Source organism: Apodemus sylvaticus, chromosome 18 (genome assembly GCF_947179515.1).
Source record: "Apodemus sylvaticus chromosome 18, mApoSyl1.1, whole genome shotgun sequence".
NCBI classification, from domain to species: Eukaryota; Metazoa; Chordata; class Mammalia; order Rodentia; family Muridae; genus Apodemus; species Apodemus sylvaticus.
Genome location: NC_067489.1, coordinates 22,554,292 through 22,566,380, shown reverse-complemented (window position 1 = coordinate 22,566,380; position 12,089 = coordinate 22,554,292). Strand labels below are relative to the sequence as shown.

At 47.6% G+C, this 12,089-nt stretch overlaps 1 protein-coding gene and 1 long non-coding RNA gene across 4 annotated transcripts in view; one reads left to right on the top strand and one right to left on the bottom strand.

Moving 5' to 3' along the window:
- Positions 1-538: 538 nt before the first annotated feature.
- Positions 539-11,778, bottom strand: LOC127668572 (uncharacterized). The gene is made up of 3 exons (XR_007974115.1): positions 11,686-11,778; positions 4,084-4,301; positions 539-1,045 (listed from the first exon to the last, which is right to left on the bottom strand). It is a non-coding gene; the product is annotated as an uncharacterized LOC127668572 (long non-coding RNA).
- Plekha2 (pleckstrin homology domain containing A2) overlaps positions 11,735-12,089 on the top strand; it is a 60,593-nt gene continuing 60,238 nt past the window's right edge. For all 3 annotated transcript variants that reach the window (XM_052162214.1, XM_052162215.1, XM_052162212.1), the window contains exon 1: positions 11,735-11,848. The gene's annotated coding sequence lies outside the window, so the exon portion shown is untranslated. The remainder of the gene's footprint in view (positions 11,849-12,089) is intronic.

Genomic DNA, 12,089 nt, shown 5'->3' with positions numbered 1-12,089 from the left:
TACCACCTTCTGTAAAAACACTGGTTGAAAAATGTCTGTTTTTCTATTTTGGGGTTATTATGAACAAAGCTGCCACAAAATATTCATGTATAACCCACAACCATCTGTAATGGGCTCTGATACACTCTTCTGGTGTGTCTGAAGACAGTGATAGAATACCCACATACATGAAATAAATAGATAAATCTTAAAGGGACTAGAGAAATGGCTCAGTGGTCAAGAGCACTGGCTGCTCTTCTAGAGGTTCTGAGTTCAATTCCCAGCAACCACGTGGTGGCTCACAACCATCTGTAATGGGATCCAATGCCCTCTTCTGGTATGTCTGAGGATAGAGACGGTGTACTCACACTCATATAAATAAATAAGTCTTTAAAAAATTCTCTGCAATAATGCATGTAGTATGACTGCTGGGTCATATGATAGTCACATGTCTAATTTTTTTTTGTATTTTTTTTTAGATAGCTCAGATCAGCTTCAGACATCTTTCCAACTCCACCCTGTCAAGTACTAGAAGTATATCACCACACTGGTCTGCATGTTTGTTTGTTTATTTATTAATACTGGAAAATAGGAAAGGGAGATTTATTTAATGTGGGTATGTTGGGAAGACAGCCAAGGAGATCCAGCAGCTCCTCTCCCCTAGTAGCCTTCTGGTTCTGGGTTGAGATTAAAGGTCAAGGCGCCATTCCGCCCACGTTGTCTCCTCATGGTCTGGGTTTCAGTCTCATCCTAGAAGGCAGCCTGACAAGTTCTTAGATCTCTTTATGAGAGACAAGCTCCCCCTCACGTTGGTACTTTTCCTGCTTGGGGCATAATATTCTTGGAGAAATTCCCCGCCAACTGAAGAGTACACATGGAGGGACCCATGGCTCCAGACGCATATGTAGCAGAGGATGGCCTTGTCGGACATCAATGAGCTGAGAGGCCCTTGGTCCTGGGAAGGCTCGATGCCCCAGTGTGGGGGAATGCCAGGACAGGGAAGCAGGAGTGGGTGGGTTGGGATCAGGGGGAGGGGGATGGGATAGGGGGTTTTCGGAGGGGAAACCTGGAAAGGGGATGACATTTGAAGCATAAATAAAGAAATATATAATAAAAAAATAAATTATTTTGATGACTTAAAAAAAAAGAAATTCCCAGTTCCTTGGAGTTTGTTGGTTCAGTAGTCTGATAATCCGATCGAGAGACTGAAGAATATCTCTACAATATTTGTATTGTTACCTGGCCAGTTATAATTCCCCACTTTCTTTCCTTTAATTTTTTAAAAAGACATTTCCTTCCTTTCTTCCTGCGTTCCTTCCTATGTGTATGAGTGTTATGTCTGCATGTACATATCACATGTATGCTGTGCAGGAGGGCAGGATGCAGCATCAGCTCCCCTGTAACCAAACCCAGTTCTGTACAAGAACAGTCTGTGGTTTGTTTGTTTTTTGTGTTTTTTCTCTTAGATATATTTATTTTATGTACATGAGTACACTGTTGCCATCTTCAGACATACCAGAAGAGGGCATAAGATGCCAATACAGATGGTTGTGAGCCACCACGTGGTTGCTGGGAATTGAACGCAGGACCTCTGGAAGAGCAGTCAGTGCTCTTAACCACTGAGCCATCTCTCCAGAGTCTACAGTCTGCATTCTCACACAGAGCCACCTCTCCAGCCTTCCCTTCATTTAGCATCTCAGCTTTGAGGTGGAATTAATTTGTCTGCATCTGAAACAAATATACTAAATAGAATGCAAGTAGGAACCAAGGCTAGAAGAAGTTTAGCGCAGTAGAACCCTTTTCCACAACCTCTTACTTCCTTGTTACTTTGAAGGGCTGGCCCAAAATCATTCCGTCATTTGTTTGAACCACAATCTAGACATGAAGCTGGGGTCAGCCTCAAACTTGCTTCAGTCTCCCAAATGCTAGAATTACTACAGGCAACCATTGCTAAGTTCAGTGTGTGCCAAACTGTTTCCTAGACGTGTCTGTGGGGGCATTTATAGCACCATGAGCAGCACACCCTATATCCCTCTGCACCCTTACTAGCATGTGGCATGGCTGCCCTTTTCTTTGTAGTTCTTCTAATATGTGTGATATCTCAATAAAAAATTATTTTTAATTCTATCATTTTCCTTTACACAGAGTTTTTTTGTTTTTTTGTTTTTTTGTTTTTTTTTGCTTTTATCTTTATAAACTTCCACGAAAATGTTTCGTAGAGGTAATACATTGCAGGTACATAATAATAGCAATTAATGGTATTAACAAATCAAGGTATGTAATCACATGCAACATAATATTTAAAAAGCTATAAAGTGGGCTGGAGAGATGGCTCAGTGGTTAAGAGCACTGACTGCTCTTCTGAAGGTCCTGAGTTCAAATCCCAGCAACCACATGGTGGCTCACAACCATCTGTAATGAGATCTGACGCCCTCCTCTGGTGTGGCTGAAGACAGCTACAATGTACTTATATATAACAATAAATAAAATATTTTTTTAAAAAAATCACAAAGAGAGTTTTAAAAAAAGCTGTAAAGTAAATGGCATGAGTGAATTGAGAGGTCTGCTTTCCTCATCTTGGGGGGTGATGCTGCCCCCCCCCAGAAGGCCCTCCTCCCATCTGGAAAACTACATAAAACTTTGAGCTCAGAATAGAGGCTCTGCCCACACCAGCCAGCTAGTCTCCTGCCTAAGGTACTTCTAGGAGTGCAGACCAAAGTCTGAAGCACATACAGTCTTGGGAGCTCAAGGTAGCCTCTCTCTGTCCTTTGCCATAGTTAGCCATTCCATTATGGACACAGGGATGAGTCAGACACCGTCATTAACTCCCCTCCCCCTCCCCCTCCCCTCCCCTCCCCTCCGCCATACCTCGTCCCATCCAAACGACTTCTCTGCCCTCTTGCCATTGGTTCACTGAGAACCGGGAACCACGTAGTCTGACTGCTCAGACTTTCTTACCTGCGCCTGGATCTCTGATGTCAGAAGGATAACAACGGCCCTATGTCATCATCTCTGGAAACCTGGATGATCTAGTCAGTGGATGAGGGCACACCTGACTGAGTATCCGATTCCAGCGCCCTCAGAATTGAGCCTTAGGTGTCAGCATAAATCTAGTCTCCTGGTGCTGAAACTAGCTAAAGAAAGCGTTCTGTTGGACTGGGCTCAATTTTCCAATCACAGACCACATTTAATTTGAATATAGTTTCATCCAGAGCCATTGTGCAATTATGATGAAATTCGAAGAAAACTTCCAAGTCCCTTGCAATTCACCTGAGTGTTCTTAAGAATCAGAATTTGCCCAAGATTTAGTTTTGTTTGCTTTGTTTGTTTGTTTTTTTCTTTCTTTCTTTCTTTTAAATGTGTTTGCCACAACTGGGGAATGAACCCTGGGTCTCCTGTCCTAGGCAAGCACCCTACCAGTGAGTTACACCTCCAGTCAAACGGAAGGCAGGCTTGTGTGAGAGCAGTTATATATTGGCAAGTATTTTAAAGCTGAGGACGCAGCTATGTATATGCTATTTTTGTCTTGACCACAAAGCAACTATGAGACCTTGAATGTACTTTCATAGTAAGAATTACTTTAAAAATTCTCATCTTTCCTCTAACCATAAAAGAATATCTATGGGGCTGGAGATAAGACTCAGCCAAGTGCCGTTCCCCACACCCACCTTAAAGCTCACACCCTCTCTAACTCCAGTTCCAGGAGATGCCACGCGTCTTCCGGGCTCCTAAGGGACGCCATGTGCGTGACACACTTACATACATGTACGCAAATCACTCACACACATAAAATATAAATAAACATTTTAAAATCGTACAGAAAATAATTTCTGCTTACTAAGGAAAACTTAGAAAATCCCCCAAATAAAGATTTAAAAAAACCAAACAAACCAAAACTGGTCATTAAAGCCACTGCCCAGATAATTGATGCTAACATTTTTAAGTGATTTCTTGCAAAATGAACATTATTAAGCACCTCTTTCCGCCTGAACTCAAAGGCTTGGAGGAAAGCGGACCCCTGAGCAGGCGGGAAGAGCTGCTGCCTTATACGTCAGCGCTGTGCACATTGTTCTTATTACTTATTAGTTTTGAACATCTCGTTACCCAGAGCAGGCTGGCCTGGAACCCACGGAGATCCGCCTGCCTCTGGCTCCCAGTGTGGGATTCAAAGCGTGTCCTTTGCATCTTGCACTGTGTTAAGCTGGTTCCTGTCGCTATCAATGGATGCACAAGTCTGAGCAATCAATGAGTAGAGGTTAGTTCCTGGTTCTTGTGGCTGACGATGGCTTGACGGCCTTTGTGTTCAACTCCGTGCAGGGCACCTGGGGCAGAGAGGGCTCGATGTAAGACGCAGACTTTCAGACTCACACACTAGCCTGTGTCCACTGAGGGTCCAGACGGATCCCTCAGCCCGGTCAGCTCTTGTGTTCAACATTACGAAGTCCATTGTTTTTAAGTTTATTTATTGACTGGGGAGGGGAGTGCATGCCGTGCTGTATATGTGGAAACCTGAGAACATCTTGTGGGAATTGGTTCTGTCTTTCTTTCTTTTTCTCCTTCTGTTCTTTGTCTTTTTGATTTTTCGAGACAGGGTCTCTCTGTGTAGCCCTGACTGTCCTGGAACTCACTCTGTAGACCTGGCTGGCCTTGAACTCAGAAATCTGTCTGCCTCTGCCTCCCAAGTGCTAGGATTAAAGGCGTGGGCCACCACTGCCCAGCCAGTTCTGGAGGTTAACCCTGGGTTGTCATGTCCAGTGGTTAGTGCCTGAGCCACCTTGCTGCCCAAGTCCCCTAGTCAACTCCTAAAGGTCCATCTGGTCTTAATACCTCATAATGAGAATTAAATCTATGAATTTTTCAGGGCCTAGAAGAGTCATTTCTTCTTAAAATAATATGAGGATAAATATTACTGTATCCAAACACCCCTTTTGATTTTCTTACTGTTGGTGCTGTGCTGGAACCCCTTGGGGTCAGTCGGTTGCCTGCCTTGTTGATACCCAGGCATCTCCAGGAGTAAGTGGCCCCAAGTTGATTTTCACTGATGGGGTGGACGGTGGCCTCCACATGGATTTATTAATAACCTCCCTTCAGCATGTGATCTCAGTGTTGAACATGTGAAACACAACTGAGTCTGAAGGGCTAGTCAAACAGTCTCAAACATGGTCAGGGGGCTGGCGGTACGGAAGCTACTTGGTTCTCCCGGTGAAGGAGAAGGCCAGCTGGCCCCTCCCAGAAGCTCCCTCAGGGTCACAGGTCTTGGGATCTTAGCAGCAGACTGCAGGCACAGAGCTGACTGAAAGGCCCTCTGCAGGAAGGAATCCATTGGAATGACTGACTTATTTCTGGGAACAGGACAGAACACTCAGTTTTAGGTTTGATTAGAGTTGGATTTAATAGTGTAGCTGTGTTTTCCAAACCGCATTAGTAGGAAATAATTCCCGTGCATGTGTATATCTATGCACACATGTGGGTGTGTCTATGCACTCGTATCCTGTTTATGTTTTACATTTGATATCATGCATAAACTTCCAGGGGTTCACAAACGTTTCTTTATCTTCTTCCATCTGTCTTTATTCCTGTTCCTTACTACAGTCTCCCTATGTTATAAACAGAAATTTCCGATGTTTCTGCCACTTCCTAATTTTTTTTTTCTACTCTTGAGACTCTGAGAATTTGAACTAAGAGCTGCTGCTAGATGCGGGCTGGGGTGGCTGACCGGGTGGCTGACCTGTGATTCAGAGCTGATGGCTCAGATCATGACTGGTTGTGTGACTCTGAGATGCAAATCCACATTCCTACCAGACAGGATCCCAGCGTGAAGGGCAAGTGGACACAGCCCAGCCCCACCCCTAACCAAGAAGACATTTGCAACTGATCCCAGCACCACCATGCTGCAGGGCAGGAGTAGTCTGCAACACAAAACAGACTTCATGGTGTGTGTGTGTGGGGGGGGAGGGTGCACACGTGTGCGAGCGTGTGCTTGTCGATGATTTTTGCTTGCTTTTGCTTTTTAACTGAGGGATGGAGAGGGAGAAAGAATGTAACGCTGGGTGGGTAGGGATGTGGGGATTTTGAGGAATGGGGGAGGGGAAGAGTGTGATCAAAGTAGATTCTATGAAAACAATGGAAAAAAATAAAGGTATTTGAGCATACTTCCAAGTTCATCTTCCTGAGACTATGAACATAATGTGTGCACCCCTGTAAAATGAGATACCAAACGTATGCCCCCCAAAGCAAAATTTCTTTAAAAAAAAATGGGAAGAAAAACTATATATATCCACTTGTCAAATGAGATTAACAACCCATTATCTAAGTGTTTGCAAACAGTTGGCACTTTGTAGAAAAACTTCAGGGTGAAGTGCAAAGCATTTTTTTTTTTTTTTTGGCTGTTTGTTTGTTTTATTTTTCCTAGACAGACAGGCTTCCTCTGTGTATTTTGTCCTGGCTGTTCTGGAACTCACCCTGTAACCCAGGTTGGACTTGAACTAAGATAGATCTGCCTGCCTCTGTTTCCCAAATGCTGGCATTTGGTATAAAGGTATGCGCCACCGTGTCCGGCTCACAACGCAAAGATTTTTAATGCAAGACACAATGCTGACTTTTATTTGCTTTGTACCGCCTGGAGGATGGAACGCAGGGCCTGGAGCATGCTGGGTGCCTTGTTGCTGGGCTGCACACACAGTCCCTGACATCCTTGGCACGTAGCATGTACCCTAAACGCACGAGCCTACTGGTGGTGCCCATCAATGATATAAGAGAGACATGACTGTTCTGCAGAGACACAGAGAAGGAAAGTAACCAGTCCCTTGATTGTCCCATTAGTTAATGACAGACAGGGAGTCAAACCCTTGTTGCTTGACTCTGGAGTCCTATTACTAAATGATCACCAGCTATGAGATTGTTTCCTGTTTCTTTCTGATTGCGTCCTTCCTGGCTCAGGGACCCTCTGTGACTTAAGAAGACTAAAGCAGTGACTTCAGAAGCCTTGGCCCAGCACTGGGGGTACCCCGCAGCCCCCCATCTCTCTGCTGAGTCCATTGAGCTCTCCTTGTACCTGTGTGATGTTTTGAAAATGACCAGTAAAATGGGATTTGGGGTCACCATGGAAACAAACGTCTGGGCCAGCCTGTCTGTGAGAGACTTTCTAGATTGGGTTAGTTTGAGGCGAAAAGACCAAGTCTAAATATGGGTAGCACCATCCCAGGGGCTGTAGTCCCAGGCTGAACAGGAAAGAGAGAGTGAACGGAGAATAAGCGTTCACCCCTCTCAGCCGGCCATGATGTGGGTGCAGGGTGGCCCGCCTCCTCCAGTTCCTGCTTCCATGACTGTCCTGCTGAAGGGACTGAGCTGCCTGCGAGCTGACCCCTCTTCCTTGCTTTCTTGAGGTGCTCTTGTTAGGTTTTTTTCTCACAACAACCAAAAAGAGTAACTGACGTGCTCCTGTGCTTCCTAGGAACTGGTCAGCTGTGCTGGTCACCAGGTGTGTGTGCGCGCGTGCGTGTGCAAGCACGAGCACGCTCATAAACACATGAGCACTTATGTGTGGAAGCCACAGGCTAATGTCAATCATCTTCCTCAATTACTTTTGCACTCTTTCCCTTACAGGGTCTCTTGTTGAACATGGGGTTTACTGATCCAGCTAGACTCCATGGCGCAAGCCTCAGGGATCCTCCTATCTCTGAATCCCCAGCGCTGGAACTATAGGAAAACATCTGCGTTTCCAGTCGTTGTGTCTGGTTTTGCAAACTTGGGTCCTTGCCTTGCAAGCACTTTACCAGCTGAGCCGCTGTCCCCTCAGCCAGCATTTGATCATTTTTGGTCCTAAATCCTCTTTTTACTTTTACACTTGTCATCTTTCAAGGTCTCTTCAAGGTCCTGTCTCCTTAGTAACTGGAACTGCAGCTGCCCAGGCTCCCCCAAATCTCTCCCCTTCTTTGTGTGCCTCTGTCTCTTATGCTAACTCATCCTTACCAGTCATACTCAATGGGGTGCTCCCAGCACTGTGATGGGGTGCTCCCAGGACTGTGATGGGGTGCTCCCAGGACCGTGATGAGGTGCTCCCAGGACCGTGATGTGATTTTCCATCTCAAAGACCTTTTAAATCCCACTAAAACTTATTTGTTATTTTTAAAAATTGTGTATTACTGTTTTGTCTGCCTATATGTCTGTGTGGGGCTGTTGGATTCCCTGGGACTAGAGTTACAGACAGTTCTCAGATGCCATAGAGGTGTTTCCAATTGAACCCAGGTCCTCTGAAAGAGCAGCTAGTGCTTTTAACCACTAGGCTATCTCTCCAGCCCTAAAATTTACCCAGGACCTGTGTAGGCACTGTGACCGAACATGAACCCAGCACTTGAGAAGTATAGACAAGGGATTCCCAGGGAAAGCCTGTTTACTTAGACGAGCTGGATCAGCAAATTCAGGATTCAATAAGAGAGATATTCAAGTCACCTCTGGTCTCCACGCACAAGCACTTTAGAGAGTGTGTGCACTCGACACGTACACACTTATGTACATGTGTGCCAATACACAGAATGCACACACAACCCTAAACACTGCAGAATATATGTTTTAAAAGCTAAATCTACCATTAAGGCCCCTCTGCTTGCCCAAAGGGGACCATGATTAAGAATTCAAAGTAAAAGGAAAAAAAAAAGAATTCAAAATAAATAATTCACATTTCTAGTTTTGTACTGATTCTTCTTTCCTCCTTCCTTCCCTCCCTTTCTTCCTTCCTCCCTCTTTTTCTTTATTTCTTCCTTTGTTTCTCTGAACCCTGGGCTTTCCTGATGCTTCTTTAGCATGTGCTGGACCATTGAAATAATGTTGCCAAGCCAGCTATATTCTTCCTTGGCAGGGGCATAGTATAAGAATGTCCGCATGCTCCGGCGTTGGCCTGTCTAACCCCTTCAGTGATTCCATCTCTCACCACAGTGGACAATGAATGAATGAATGGTATTAAAGGCGTGAGCCACCGCTGCCCAGCTAGAATGTATTTGGAAAGGAAAATGATAATTGGTTCAAAAGGTGAGCAGAATAATAGTAGTTTGAGGAATCCTAGAACCAGACGGTGCAGTCCTTTTTGGCACTCGGCTATTAGAACAAGTAACAACTACCTAGAAAAATGGCCTCCGACTCCTGAAGGTATACTACCTGGCCCCAAAGCAGTTTATCTCTGGGCAGAACTCACTGCTTTGAAGAGGACCAAGCGAATTGACTTTGGCCTCATCAAGTGGCCCCAGCTGCAGCTCAATACTGTGATAACAGGAACCTCTGAGGGCAGAGACTAACGCAGTTCCCTGGAGGGAATACTGGCTCACCACTCAGTGTCATTAGCCTCTCTAGGTCACCAGCCATTAGCTTTGAAAATCGAAAGTACAGAATGAAACAGCTGTGTTTAGACACGGGGCGCCATAGATGCATAGGTCCTGACTCGATAGCTTTGGTTTTCAGGGGACATTCCTTTATTGGGAGACTATAGGAATAGTTAAGCCCTGTGTTCTGGAGCTAATTCAGACCACTAACTAGCCACAAAATCTTCATCAGATTTTGGAACTTTCTGTTGCTCTGATCGGGGAAAGTGCCTCAAATGGTCTTTGATGTCCTTCCTCCCTTACATCATTGGTTTAGCTCAGTGGGGCAAATTGATTATTCAAGACTGGAAGAAGAGAGGAGAGGATGGAAATTGTCTGGAACTGTACAGTGGCCACAGGTGAACAGCATACTGGATTTCCTCACCATGTGTGCACGTTAAAATGGTTACAATGGTGTTGCGTCTGTTATATGTATTTTTTGAGACAGACGGCAGCAAGTTGCCTTGAAGACCTGCTCCGAGGTGATTGTTAGAGGACGTGGAGGGCTTATCGGAGAAACATGGGAACCCAGGATGCTAGAAGGGTTTCCATGCAGAAATTACCATCTAGTCCCTGCTGGGGACGGAGGCAGCTGGAATGAGGCTCCGGGTGAAGTATGAGCTTCCATGCGTGCTCTTCCGCAGGGAGTAAGGCTGACCTCAACTGTACTTAGACTCGCTCAAAGCTCACAGCCCTGCAGTTTCCAGTCCGTGAGAATCACTACCTGACACAGAGGCTCTTCTGGCTGGCTGCAGTATTGAAGGCAGAGCCCCCTGCCATCCAGAAGGGTACATACAGGTCCCCACCTTATCTTTGGTGGAAACTGAGGCCTTTGGCTTCTCTGTCTCCCAGGCAGCCAATACAGTAGTGCTCAGAAAATATTTGTGGGTCTGTGACTGGGTGAGTCAGGCAGGCCCCACAGGAGCAGTTTATGGGTTTTAATGGGAACCATACCATGAAATCCGATGCCTCACCGCACTGCTGCTAAGCTATCATCCCAGCGGGATTCTTTTTGGGCTGCACTCCTTCGACAAATCCGACCGGAGCTGATGGCTCGTAGCAGCCTCCATTTTATGGTAAAAATGACCATCTCGTTAAAAATAAAAATAAAATTACATAGCACCTTTGTGTAGGAAAGAAACCCTGCAAGAATTGACTCACTTGACCCAGATAGAGAAACTGAGGCACTGAGCCGGGTCCCGGGTCACCAGCTGCTTAAGGGATGAAAGCCGACTTGGAGTAATGCCGCTTGAAGCCCAATGCGGGGCAAGGGACCCTCACTAACGTGCAAAATTGACGTTGATGTTTATTTCAAGGGCTCCCCCACCACCACCACGTGTCTTTCCCTTCCTCATTCAGAGCAAAATGTTCTAAAGCAAACGTCTTTTTTCACACCTGAGCGACCAGGGCGGCTTATTTTCGCTTTGGCTATCAAAATAGAAGAGGAAGCGCCTGCGGTTTCATCAGCGGAGCTTTCGGGGCGTGTGCTGCAGGCCGTCCCGCCTTCCTGCCGGCTCACCTGGCTGCAGCCCTCTGCCCCCAGGTTATGCTACCGGGCTGCCTTTGCCTTGTACCGTACTTCCACCCCCCCGCCCCCCCGAATCCAGGCCTGGCCCTGCAGAGCCTCCGGGGGCGAGTTTCTCGTTACTCCCTCCGAGGACCCCTTGGATCCATGCGGCTGACCTCAGCATTCCCCCCCACCCCACCCCAATACCGCGTCTCTCGGGGCTCAGTCCCTGAACTGACAATTTTATGGTAAAATTGAGTCCACCTACATTTAGGTCTCGGATGTTGTCCGTCTGGCTTTACTTACATTTAAATGTCAGTGTCTCCACGAGGGAGGCCTGCGTTAGACCGGACAGACTGGAGACCCAGAGCAAGTTACCTAACATCTTGGAGTCTCGGTTTCCTCATCGGCCCCGGATGAATACCTATGTGTGGCTGAAGGGCTAGGGCGCAGGAGTTCTGGCTGGTCACCCTAGGCTGGACCTATCGAATCCAGCTTCTCTTTCCCACCTCGCCGGGCTCCGAGAAGGGCCAGGCAAGCTGGGTCAAGGCGTTGGCTACCCTTTGGGCTCCCGGGGTGTCCTGCAGACAGCTGGGGGCGATGCGCTCCTCTCTCCAGCCCTAAACTCAACGCCCCCTCGCCCTCCGGGCAGCCGCGGCTTGGGCCGGCTGAGCCGTGCGGAGAAGTCGGTTTGGGACGTGACGGTCGAGCACCCCAGCGCGGGCACCTGCTGCAGCAGGGTTACATCCCACCAACCCCCTCCCCCCTGCCACCCCCCGCTGCTGTCCCCTCGAGGTCTCCGCACCCCTCTCCTCCCCCTGGAGGCCCGAGGAGCATTGTACTCACATCCGGGGCTGGGTTTTGCTTTAATGCGAAACGTAATTAACCCGGAAAAAAGAGTCGAGAGACGGCCTTGGAGGACAACTGAGGATAGGGGAGAAGTGCCGCGGGACAGGTTGGAGACGAAGCCCCCTTGGGACCCGATGCGACCCTTGCTGCGCAGAGCGCGGTGAGTCCAGGCGAGCGGCGCGGCAGGCCGGCCGGGGCGCGGCGGGCAGAGGGGAGCGCAGGGCGCCTGGGCTTGGTGGCGCCAGTCCGGGTGGTGGACGGCGACCGGAGGTAGCCCACGGGCCACCTCCCTAGCTCCCAGGAAAGCCCCAAATGCAGGCCCTCCTCCAGTGCACTGGAGCCTCCAGGGTGACCAAGGTCGCCACCGCCAGGGGTCGGGCTGTGGGGTGGGGCGTGTGGGG